Raw genomic sequence first — 13,681 nt, 5'->3', positions numbered from 1 at the left:
ATCAAGGCCATTACATAATCTCTGGTAACTCCTTTGCATTCTTCAGATGAATTTCATGATTTCTTTGTAGTTCAGATAGTACAGTCAGATTGCCACTGTGCTCTGTGGGTTCTTCCTCCATATTAACTACTCTGCAAGAAAGGAATTCTGTGCTACTTCATTTAGACCTGACTAAAACCATGTAACATGAGATTTAAGTTTGTGTTTTGTTTTAATAAAACAGCATGTTTTCAGGTAGAGCTTATCAAACTAATGTGTCCACTTATCAGTCAGTGCAGTTTCTAGTTATAAATATTGTTATATATGTTATATAGACTCTTTAAAGTGATTGACAGATTGGTAAATTCTTAACAAATATTTGTACACTTCTTGTCATGTGATCTAAAGTTAAATATGTCTCAGGTGTGAAAGCATTATCCTCTGGTAAACTCTTAAGTGATACTAGTTAAACCAAATAGAACCTTGCTGGATCATGGGCTAGTGTTAGTATACATTCATCCAAGGACAAAAAGGGCATTTGAAATGAAGGGCAGTGCTAAGCACTTAATCATTCCCCCTCTCCCTTTTATCCTTTGATAAAAGTTAGCCCTGGCTGGATAGTTCATTGGTTAGAGTGTTGTCCCTATGCCCAGAAGTTGGGGGTTTGATCCCTAGTTAGGGCACATACAGAAACAGATAGATGTTTTTTTCTCTCTTTCTGTCTTTCTCCCTTCCCTTTGCTCTAAAAGCAATAAATTTTTTAAAAGATTCAGAAGTTAAAACAGTTATCCTGTGGAAACTAATACTTGCTCATCTAAGCTATCTGGGTAAACTTTAGGACACTTAATCATTTGTGTGAGTATAGTAATAAATTTCTTTTGCTTTATACTGTATTGAATTTGGAACTGACAAGGAGGTTTTGCCTTTCTCTTTTCTATGTTGCTTTGGGAGAATACACATACACACTGTATTTTTTCAAATGGTCCAGTTTCTTATCTTTTGTGATCTAATTGACAGTACTTTTGATGGCTTATGGAGCTGAATGTCCAAAGCAAAAAGCCCTTAGTTTTTTACTTGTTTCCATATCACTTTATTGTTCTATGCTTTCACAAGAACTACATCTAGCTCTCTTTTTTGCTTTTTCGGTTTATGGCCTTTCTCTCTGACTAAACAAAAAGTTTATCAGTTTTAATTCAATGGCGATGTGGTCTAGATACCAAGCAGCTGTTTTTCAGGTTTGTTACAACAGAATTGACTCTAGAGAAAATGCACATTTTATAATTGACCTGCACTGTCATCCAGGTACACATTCTCTATAAAGTAAATCTTTGTGGTGTCAGAAGAGGGGCTGTGGCCAGAATGGCTTGGATTTAGAATATTTACGAGACTTTAACTAACTTGTCTGTTCGTAGAGACTATCTGGGTTTTGGCCATTTAAGAAAGTATTAGTAACCTACCTGATTATGAAATAAGTTAAGAAAATGTGTTGGTAAGTATAGTAATTTCTTTAAAAATATATAATTGCTGCCCTCAGCAGATAGCTTGATTGGTTAGAGCAGTGGTAGTCAACCTGGTCCCTGCCACCCACTAGTGGGTGTTCCAGCTTTCGTGGTGGGTGGTAGCGGAGCAACCAAAGCATAAATAAAAAGATTTAACTATAGTAAGTTATTTTATAAAGATTTATTCTGCCAAACTTAGCAAAAATCCGACATAAAGTACTTGGTAAGTAATTACTATTATATGCTTTAACTTGCTGTAACTCTGCTTTATAAATTTTATAAAGTAAAGTTACTTCCCTACTTTATAAATCACCATTACTGTGGAACCGGTGGGTGGTTAGAAAATTTTACTACAAACAGATATAAAAGTGGGCAGTAGGTAAAAAAGGTTGACTACCCCAGGATTAGAGCATCGTCCTGAAGGTCAGAGGTTGCCAGTTTGATCCCTGGTCAGGGCACAGATCAGTGTTCCTGTCTGTCACTCCCATCCTTCCTTTCTCTAAAGTCAATAAAGTAAACATTTTTTAAAAACACATACATAATATAATTGTTGATTTCTCAATTAGTAACATTAAAGTCAAATTTTCATAATAAACTTTTTAAAAGCTGCTTGTTCCAAAACAAAAAGATCGAAGATGTCAACTGAAAATGAGGACTTGGCAGAAGTTTGCTTTGGAACTTACAGGTAAAATGATGGGCTTATTTTTTAGGTTGAATATCCTACACAAGAATAGATGGCTTTTTTTTCCCTTGGTTGCAGTAAGTATGTTTTTATTTTATTATGTTAATTTTAGCAATTTTAGAGGAAGGGAGAGAGAGAAAGACAAGACACATCAATTTGTTCAGTATGTGCCCTGACCAGGGATAGAACCAGCAACCTCTGCACTTCTGGACGATGCCAACCCAGCTATCTGGCCAGGGCAGTTAATGTTTTTTAAATAGGAGTGTAGCATGTAGCAAGGCAGAAAGACGTGGCGTTAGCTTTGTAGGAACACAATAATTATTTCAGTGGTTTTCAACCTTGATACCCACAGAGGTTCTGATTTAAATTGTTTAAAGGAGGAACTCCCAGGTATATGTATTTTTAAGTTTCCCAAATGATTTTAATTTACATGTAACTATAAGAACTCATATTCCAACTACATGTAAGGAAATTGGATTTTGTGGTGGTTGATGATGGTTTTGGGTTTTGGTAAGTAGATGTACTGCATGACTTACTTTTTTTCAGTAGTGGCTTTTACCTGTCGTATAATCAAATTTTTTTTTTTTTTTTTATACAGGGACAGAGATAGAGTCAGAGGGATAGATAGGGACAGGCAGACAGGAACGGAGAGAGATGAGAAGCATCAATCATCAGTTTTTCTTTTTGATACCTTAGTTCATTGATTGCTTTCTAATATGTGCCTTGACCGTGGGCCTTCGGCAGACCGAGTAACCCCTTGCTTGAGCCAGTGACCTTGAGTCCAAGCTGGTGAGCTTTTTGCTCAAGCCAGATGAACCCGTGCTCAAGCTGGCAGCCTCAGGGTCTCAAACCTGGGTCCTCTGCATCCTAGTCCAACGCTCTACCCACTGCGCCACCGCCTGGTCAGGCATAATCAATTTCTTAATTTCTACTGTAATGTGTTCCTAGAAATGGGTCTTCAAGTTTAGTATTAGGCTTATTTGTTCTGTGCCACCTCTGTTCCCATGAGCTAAAACTTTTTTTCATTAAAGCCTTAATCTTTTCAAATCTTAGGGTTTTTTCTCTCTTCGCAGTTAATACATTTATTCTATTGAATAACTTGATGAAGGTTATAGATACATTATTTTGGGCATACCTGATGACCTCTATACTTGTTTCAATTAAGATTTTTTAAACCTTAAGTCTTACGGTTATATGTATATATTTTTTTCAAACTAAGAAAAAGTTATTCAGAAAATAACAGAAGAGCCTGACCCAGTCTAAGTGCATCAGACTGGGATGCGGAGAACCCAGGTTTGAAACCTTTTCTCCCTTCTTATCTGTCCCTCTCTCTGACTCTCTGTCAAAAAATAAAACAACAAAAAAACAGAAGAAATGGATTTTTAGGAGACGAGTTACAGAGGCAAAAAAAGGGACCCTTGCAGCTTAGGAAAGAAAATGCTAAAGGTGTTAAGCCTTATAGGAGGAGGAAAGGCACAGGAATGAGTGTGAGCACGCCTATAAGTACATTTTATTTCTACTATTATAAAAATTTTATTAGTTGCACAGTTACTGCCATGTAGACACAAATGGGATGTTGAATGGCACTTGGCTTGCAGTCCTGTTATTTTGTAAATAGGTTACAATACTCATTTATCAGCTGGTGTATAAATTTGAAGGAAGGAAAAAGTGCATTATGGATATTTATAATGTACAAAGTTGCTACAGCTGAACATATAAAAATCAATGATACAGCCTGACCAGGCAGTGGCGCAGTGGATAGAGCGTCAGACTGGGATGCAGAAGACCCAGGTTCGAGACCCTGAGGTCACCACCTTGAGCCTAAGGTTGCTGGTTCGAGCAAGGGTCATTCAGTCTGCTAGAGCCCCTCAGTCAAGGCACATATGGAAAGCAATCAATGAACAACTAAGGTGCTGCAACAAAAAACTAATGATTGGCCCTGGCCGGTTGGCTCAGTGGTAGAGCGTCGGCCTGGCGTGCAGAAGTCTGGGGTTCGATTCCCAGCCAGGGCACACAGGAGAAGCGCCCATCTGCTTCTCCACCCCTCCCCCTCTCCTTCCTCTCTGTCTCTCTCTTCCCCTCCCACAGCCGAGGCTCCACTGGAGCAAAGATGGCCCGGGCGCTGGGGATGGCTCCTCGGCCTCTGCCCCAGGCGCTAGAGTGGCTCTGGTCGCAACAGAGCGACTCCCGGAGGGGCAGAGCATCGCCCCTGGTGGGCGTGCCGGGTGGATCCCGGTTGGGCGCATGCGGGAGTCTGTCTGACTGTCTCTCCCCGTTTCCAGCTTCAGAAAAATACAGAAAAAAAAACAAAACTAATTGATGCTTCTCATCTCCGTTCCTGTATGTCTGTCCCTGTCTATCCCTCTCTGCCTCTCTCTGTCTCTGAAAAAAAAAAATCAATGATACCTAAGAGTAAATAGACTGGGCAGCAAACTCCAGGTTTATGTCTCTTGTCATACTTGGACCAGAATTCCTTTCCCAGGAGGTAGGTAAAAAGGAGCGATAGCTAGTGACTGAAAGATGCTAAAAGAAAAAAAAAAAAAAAAAAAGACCCATTTCTTTTTTGCTTAAGGCAAACCACACATTCTCATGGCTGAAGTTCAGTTGAATGGAATTTATATCCTAAACAGGTTTAAGTAGCTGGTCTGTTAAAAAAAATTCTCCACCTAAAACTGCTAATATAGCAAACCATTTGTTGTGTCTCATTTTGCTACTTAGACCCCTTGGGGATTTCTCTTGAGATAGCCTCGGCCAACTGGAGAATTGTTACTGGGAACGTCCATTTAGGCTTTAAAGGACAAACCAGGCATGGTCTTCCAAGAGATGACTGAGCGTAGTGGTAGGTGGCAGCTACCAGCATATCCAGTGTCCATTGGTGGAAGTCAAAGACCAGAATTGTAGAAAAGGAAGTTAAGAGTACTTACTCTGCAGACACTTGAAGACCAAAGTGAAATGTCTAATCTCTTGGAAATGCCAGAGGCTGCTGAGAGCTACTTCAAGACTTAGCATGCTTTCTGAGCTGTAAAGAAACTCAGTGGTCTAACTTGGTTTAGCATTTTGCAGTAGATTCAGAACCACTTCAGAATGGCAGTGGTACCGAGGGGGCAGGAGTAAGGGCTAGTGGTTAGGTTTTGTGAGCCTGGCCAAGGGTGGACCTCGTGATTACAGGGTCAGCTATGTCCAAGCATGTCTTAGGAAAAAGTCAGGTTATAAGGTGAAATATACCAGGTGTAAAATGTGTAGAATATGCTCTTGCTGAGTCCGGCCAGCTTTCCTTTTAAGGTTAGTAGTCCCTTGCCAACAACAGCGAATCTGGGGTGTATGTTGCATGAAGCAGGCAGAAGAGTGGGAAGGGAAGCTATATAATGTATTTACTCTTGACTATTCTTTATTTCCCAGAAGCACATGGAGAAGTGTGATTAATCTCTACCTTGGTTCAAATAAAACTTAAAAAAATAATAATTTTAATCCTCAGTGATCTGTGGCTAAAAGTACACCACAAGAACAAAAGCCCCAGCTCACTGCTACTTCCCCATAACCACACTGGAGCAGGTTGTAGCTGTAAAGGGCTGGGTAGATATTTAAATATGAATCAAGGCCTGACCTGTGGTGGCGCAGTGGATAAAGCATCGACTTGGAAATGCTGAGGTCGCCGGTTCGAAGCCCTGGGCTTGCCTGGTCAAGGCATATATGGTAATTGGTGCTTCCAGCTCCTCCCCCCCCCCCCTTCTGTCTCCTCTCTGTCTCTCCCTCTCCTCTCTAAAATGAATAAATAAAAAATTTTTAAATGAATAAATAAATATGAATCAAGGTCTTTGAGGTGGCAATGCAATAGCTCAGTTTTTTTCAACTGGGGTGCCACAAGAATTTTTAAAACATCCAATACCTGACTAGTCAAGGGCACTGACCTCTTTTCCCCTCTAGATTATTTTTAAGAAAATGAAAGCCAACAACAGCAGCTGCCTGATATGAATGAGTCAAGATTATTATACCTTTTTTTGTTGTTTTTTTGTCAGATCAGCAAAATATACTTTTTTTTTTTTTTGGTGTGCCGCAGAATGTAATTTATGTGTGCCATGAGATGAGAAAGGTTGTATAGCTACAATAGCTTCTGACCTCTGAAAAGGTCAGTGAGGAGAGATCAGGTCATGGCCTCTGCGTGGTACCACTGCATCATATTTTGTCTTTAACTCAGGACTTCTTTAAAACAAAATATTAATGATTGCGTTGTAAGCCTTTGGGTTTTTCCAAATTTGCCTGCAATCCTAGAAAAAAGAACCTTACTCCAGAAAATCAGAAGCTAAGATTTTTTAAATCGAGCTGGGAATGTGAATAGATGACTTGGATTGAGAGTATTTAAGTCACTTCCTGGAAACACTTGAACATTTCTGCCATCAGCCTGATTGGCAGATGGTCTACATCATTAAGTATCTTAGAAGAGTGCAGAGTAAGTGATTTGTGGCTTCTGAAATACATAATTGTGATGTTGCTATCCTAAAAGATTCAGTGGGCTAGGTTAGGGTTCTGGTGTATGCAGCATTTGTGAATGAGAGTAGAGAAATGACCATTACTGTAAAGGGTTTAGTTGAATTCATAGTGACCAAGAGAGTAATAGACATTGGAGGTTCAGTTCTTAGAATGGCAGAAATAGTTAATGACTTAACACTGAGCATTTGCCACGTGCCGGCATTTTACATGAATTATTTTATTAAGCTGTTTCAACAGTTTGGAAGGAGGAGGGAGGGTAAAGTGATTCAGATTCAGGCAGTCTGACCCAAACTCCCTGATTCAATAGAAAGCATTAGGGTTCCCTTTCATTTGCTGAAATTTATATTTAGTGGCCTTTAAGGGTGGGCAAGAGCCTGCACTGTTTTTGAGTCTAAAGAAAGTGACTTGTGCGTGTGCCTGACCCCTGCTTCAGGAGTTGAATGTGTGGCAAGCCCTTTGGGAATTATGAGGGAGGTTTGTTTGCCACTGGTCCTCGAGTGTTGGACCAAGTCAAGTAGCCTGGTCACTGCATTCCCAGAGCTCGTGCAATGACTTTACTGTAGGTCTTGGGACATTTATATGAGCCAGATTTGAAAGAGCTGAAGCTGATCAAGAAAATGATACTCAGCCAAGCACCTACCTCTACAGCCTATTGTTTCTGAGGATAAAAGAACTCTCACAGTGGACTTACAATGACAGGTATTAGAAATGAAAAAAAAGAAAGAAAAACAGTTTATTTTAATAAGGTATATATGGAGTAGGGCACCCCACCCCCAAATTTAAGAGGAGGATTGGGTTCAGAGCAAAATTGAGAAGATAGAGGTTCCCCATATTCCCCCTAGCCCCACATATGTACAACCTCCTCAGTTATTAATATCCTCGACCAGAATGGCACATTTGTTAGAATTGATGAACCTACATTAACAATCACCCAGAGTCCATAGTTCACATTAGGCTTCACTCTTGGTGAACATTCAATGAATTTACATTGGTTGTACATTTTATTAATGGTTGTACATTTTGTGGGTTTGGACAGGTAATTACATATGTCCACCATTATACAGAGTATTTTCACTGCTCAAAAAATCTCTGCTGGGCCTGACCTGTGGTGGTGCAGTGGATAAAGCATCGACCTGGAACGCTGAGGTTTGAAACCCTACATTTGTCTGGTCAAGGCACATATGGGAGTTGATGCTTCCTGCTCCTCTCCCCTTTCTCTCTCTCTCTCACTCTCAGTCTCCTCTGTAAAATGAATAAATAAATAAAAATTTTTAAAAGAATGAAAAATTTATTAAAAGACAACAGTGTGGGGGCAGTTTTGAAAAAAAATCTGTGCTATTTTACAATTCCCCTTACCCCAATCTGTTACAACTAAGTGAAATAATTCCTTTCTCCCCTGAAAGTCCAATTGATTTTGGAGTATTCTTGTAGCTAAAGAATGACCTTGGTTTTTTTAGACTAGTAAACTGGTATTCTGTGTAAGACTGTTAGAAACTAGTCAGCTGTTTAGGGCCTAAACAGCTATGACCTATACTTTAGGCTTTAACAAGTATAGTAAATGGAATCTCATGTTAGCCTTTCATCACCTGACCATCTATCTCCTCACCTTTCTGAAAGCCCTTGTCAGTATGGGGTTCTATGCTACACCTTGTAGGCACAGGAAGCCTTTCCCATCCTCACCAGTTTGGCAGAATCCAGGCCCTGCTCTGGCTCTTATCTGGGCTTCTAGTGAGGGAGTGAGGGAAGTGGTAAATGGGTGAATTGACAGACATGAGTAATAAGTCCTAAGTCCATCTGTTGCTTGGCCCGATGTCTTGGGTCAGCAGGAACCTATCTTTAATTTAAAGCCTATGACTCGGGATCTGCTGACACTAAACATTCCAAGTCTTGTGCAATATTCATGCTCTTGTTAATGAAAGAATATTAAGGCTTTCCAAATCTTGAGTTAAAGGACAGATTTTTATCTAAGGGGGAGACCAGAAGTAAAAATAAATTGGTGACTTGTATAATTTTATTAACCAATGTCAGCCCAATAAATTCAATTAAAAATTTTTTAAAAGAATAAATTGGTGAGCCTGACTTGTGGTGGTGCAGTGGATAAACTGTCGACCTGGAGGGCTGAGGTCACTTGTTCAAGGTCCTAGGCTTGCCTGGTCAAGGTACATAAAAAAAAAAAAAAAAAACTACTATAAGTTGATGCTTCCCATTCCTCAACCCCCTCTCAAATCAGTAAGTTAAAATATTTAAAAAGAATAAATTGATGAAAAAGAATAGAAAGGAGAAAACATGTATTGGAGGGCATGGGCTATGTGATTCTAGCAAGAGGGCTTAGATTTCTCAGCTAGAGTGTAGTTAGGGGCTGTTGTCATCTGGAGGAGCATAGCATATGAGGAGCAAGAAGAGATGTTGCCATGGTGTTTGAGTAATGGCCATGGGAGTAAGTAAGCGACTACCAGATACCAGACTGAGTGCTTTGGTGGAGTGCCGATAGTGGCTGGTTCAGCTAGTATACCACAGGTTTTTTGAGTCAGACAAGTGACTGGATTACCTAGGTGGGCTTGGGAGCTATTTTGACTTCACTGCAGCACAAGGCTGCGTCTTATCCTCATAAGAGAACTGTCGTGTGCAAAGGAAGCTGAAGTGTAGTGAGGGCCCCCCCATTTCAGGTGTACTGTCCTAGATAATTGCTGCTCTGAAGTTTCTTCATTAGCCACTTCTCTGTGTTAGCCAGAAACCTTTTTTTAATTTTTTTATTTTTTTACAGAGACAGAGAGTGAGTCAGAGAGAGGGACAGATAGGGACAGACAGGAACAGAGAGATGAGATGCATCAACCATTAGTTTTTCATTGCGACACTTTAGTTGTTCATTGATTGCTTTCTCATATGTGCCTTGACCGCGGGCCTTCAGCAGACCGAATAACCCCTTGCTCAAGCCAGCGACCTTGGGCTCAAGCTGATGAGCTTTTGCTCAAACCAGATGAGCCTGCACTCAAGCTGGCGACCTCGGGGTCTCGAACCTGAGTCTTCCGCATCCCAGTCCGACGCTCTATCCACTGTGCACACCGCCTGGTCAGGCAGCCAGGAACCTTTTAAAATATAACAACATTTAGACTGCTCTGTGGTAGTGCAGTGGATAAAGCATTGACCTGGAATGCTGAGGTCGTCAGATTGAAACCCTGAGTTGCCCAGTCAAAGTACCTATGAGAAGCAACTACTATGAGCTGATGCTTCCTGCTCCTACCCCCTTGCTCTTTCTCACCTCTATAAAATCAATAAATAAAATCCTTTATGTATAACAACATTTAAAGGACAAACAGAAGGAAATGCCTTTGAACAATCAACAACTACTTGCTGAGCACCTGTTATGTGCCAGGTGTTATTAGGCAATGGTAATAATACAGTGGTGTACAACACCAAGACTGCCCTTGGAGAGCTTACACTTCCGAGAGACCAGTATAAAAGGAATAATTTGCTATGAAGAGAAATAGAGATAGCAGTCTAGTGCACAACTCAACTAGTTTGTGAATTATAATGATTTTATGCCTAATGGGAATAATACGTTTTGAAGTAGTGGCTTTTAAATTTAGATAACTTTTAATTAGATTTAACAATGCGTTGATTGGGGAAGTAATGAGGCTGGTGGTTTCTGAGGAGGGGACATTGAAATGAGACCTAAAGGATGATAAGAAGCTATCGTTTTTCACCTGATTGTATTTGTCACTATCACACTATTTAGATATACCTGTATTTGAAAAGAAAAACTGAAAAACTAATTTGTAGAGCAGCACTGGCCGTGACCTGACAACATCCCCAGTGATGTCTGCCTTCAGCTGCTAGGGGCAGGAGGTCAGGGACAGCAGAAGGGAGGCTGCTGGATGGGAACTTGTTGTGGTCCAGGCTGGGATTTTCTGACCAGAACGGGATGCCTGCACCTTAAAGCAGGACATGGCTAGAGATATTGACACAACTATACTGGTATGGAACTCATTTATAAAATGTCAAATTGCCCATGGTTACTGCCAGACAGTCCCACTTACTGAGATTCTTTATCAGACTTTGAAAGGACTGCTTCACATGGTCTCTTCTCAAATTGCCAGCACTGCTCCTCCAGAACTCAAACTCTGACGACCTTGCCTATTAATTGCACTTCAGAGTGCAATCAGACAAGAAGAGATCTTTCTTCTTCCTGCCACCACTTCCACCAACTTCTCTGCAGGTGTGCCTACAGCTAACGTCTACCCCCTCAATTGGATTCATCCCGATAGCATACAAATATGGTTCTAGTGTCTTTGATCCTAAAAACAGACTTCTTTGACCTTGCAAACCCCTTAAATGTCTGCCCCTTTTCTGTGCTGCTCTTGTTAGCAAACTTTAAAGAACTGTTTCTATTCTCTGTCCATCTGTCCATCTTCTCACATTACATTCTCACTGTACCGGTCCACTGAAGTAATTGGCATTATCCAGGTTATTTTCCTATTGCTAAGTTTAGTAGATATTTTTCTGACTATTAAATTCTAGTGTTTAGCATTTGAAATGAGTAACCAAAACAACTTCCTGGAAATAATTTGTCTACATTATACTAGATTTGCTTGTTTTCCTCCTTTTTGACTGCTGCTTCCCAGCTTCCTTTGCTAATTCTTCCTGTCCTCTAAATCAGTGGTCCCCAACCCCTGGGCTGCGGACTGGTACCGGTCCGCAGAGAAAGAATAAATAACTTACATTATTTACATTTTACTTAAATTTAAGTCTGAACAATGTTTTATTTTAAAAAGTGACCAGATTCCCTCTGTTATATCCGTCTAAGACTCACTCTTGACGCTTGTCTCGGTCACGTGATACATTTATCCGTCCCACCCTAAAGGCCAGTCCATGAAAATATTTTCTGACATTAAACCGGTCCATGGCCCAAAAAAGGTTGGGGACCACTGCTCTAAATGTTAGAGTGACCCAAAGCTTAGGTCTCTCTCTGTCTCTCCTCTATCAGGTGTCCCCAAACTATGGCCCGCAGGCCACATGCAGCCCCCTGAGGCCATTTATCTGGCCCCCTGCCACACTTCTGGAAGGAGCACCTCTTTCATTGGTGGTCAGTGAGAGGAACACTGTATGTGGCGTCGCTCCAACGGTCTGAGGGACAGTGAACTGGCCCCCTGTGTAAAAACTTTGGGGACCCTTGAGTCCTAGATGATCTCATCTAGTCTCATTTATATGCTGAAGAATGCTAAATTTATATCTTTAACCTAACTTCTCCCTTGAGCTCCAGAATTATCTACCCAACTGCCTCCACGACATGATTCAAGTGTCTAACGTGCATCTCAAATTGAATTCCTGATCTCCCAAACTCCTGGTGCTCCCTACTTCAGTAAATGGTACCACCATTCATGCAATTTTCTTCACATGAAGTCCCTCAATACCTCCAAATATATCTTTCTCATCTCCACAACCCCTGCCTCCTAAAAGATCTTACTACTTTCCACCTTCCCCCCACTACAATCCATTCTCCATAGTCACAAGAGTGATCTTTCTAAACTGTGGATCAGATTATGCCCCTTGCTGCTTACCCTCCATCCCCTGAGGTTGCTAAATGCAAATAGAATAAAATCCAACTTTTTTATGTTGTCTTCCCTACAAAACTCTTCATGATGCGGTCCTTACTTGCTTCTCTGCTTTCATTTCTTCTCTTTTTTTTTTTTTCCTGAAGCTGGAAACGGGGAGAGACAGTCAGACAGACTCCCGCATGTGCCCGACCGGGATCCACCCGGCACGCCCACCAGGGGCGATGCTCTGCCCACCAGGGGGCGATGCTCTGCCCCTCCGGGGCGTCGCTCTGCCGCTCTGCCACGACCAGAGCCACTCTAGCGCCTGGGGCAGAGGCCAAGGAGCCATCCCCAGCGCCCGGGCCATCTTTGCTCTAATGGAGCCTCGGCTGCAGGAGGGGAAGAGAGAGACAGAGAGGAAGGAGAGGGGGAGGGTCGGAGAAGCAGATGGGCGCCCCTCCTGTGTGCCCTGGCCGGGAATTGAACCCGGGACTTCCGCACGCCAGGCCGACGCTCTACCACTGAGCCAACCGGCCAGGGCTCTGCTTTCATTTCTTTCCATTCTCCCCTGTTCATTAAACTCTAATGATGCTGGCCTTGCTGTTTCTAGGACATGTCAAGCTCATTTTTACCTATCTGGGGCCAATGCTCTGCCCATCTGGGGTTGATACTTGCAACTAAGCTGTTTTTAGTGCCTGAGGCAGAGGTTCCATGGAGCCATCCTCAGCACCCGATGCTAATGTGCTCAAACCAATCGAGCCACGGCTGTGGGTGGGGGAGAGAGGGGGAAGGGATGGAGAAGCAAATGGTTGCTTCTGCTGTGTGCCCTGCCCAGGAATTGGACCTGGGACATCCACATGCCGGGCTGATGTTCTACCACTGATCCAACCAGCCAGGGTATATTTTCTTCATGGTCCTTATCTAACATTCTTTAATTTGTGTTTGTCCCATTCAACCCACTCGAAGACAAACTCCTTGAAGGTAGAAGTCTCTTTTCTTTTTTCCTTTTTCTGTCTTATTTACCACTGCCTAGAACAGGGGTCCCCAAACTTTTTACACAGGGGCCCAGTTCACTGTCCCTCAGACCATTGGAGGGCCAGACTATAAAAAAAACTATGAACAAATCCCTATGCGCACTGCACAGATCTTATTTTAAAGGAAAAAAAAAAAAACCAAAACGGGAACAAATACAATATTTAAAATAAAGAACAAGTAAATTTAAATCAACCAACTGACCAATGGGGACTATGCTCCTCTCACTGACCACCAATGAAAGAGGTGCCCCTTCTGGAAGTGCGGCAAGGGCCGGATAAATGGCCTCAGGGGGCCACATGTGGCCCGTGGGCCGTAGTTTGGGGACCCCTGGCCTAGAACATAGTTGTAGTGGATACTAGATAAATAGTTATTGACTGACTGGCACAATCCAGACTGGCAGCTTTCTGAGCCAGTTAGTGAGCCATTGGCTTTCTCCTTGGGAAATCCTTGCCACTCAGTGGCCC

The sequence above is a fragment of the Saccopteryx leptura genome, chromosome 6, assembly GCF_036850995.1.
Source record: "Saccopteryx leptura isolate mSacLep1 chromosome 6, mSacLep1_pri_phased_curated, whole genome shotgun sequence".
NCBI classification, from domain to species: Eukaryota; Metazoa; Chordata; class Mammalia; order Chiroptera; family Emballonuridae; genus Saccopteryx; species Saccopteryx leptura.
Note: the sequence above shows the minus strand (reverse complement) of the source record.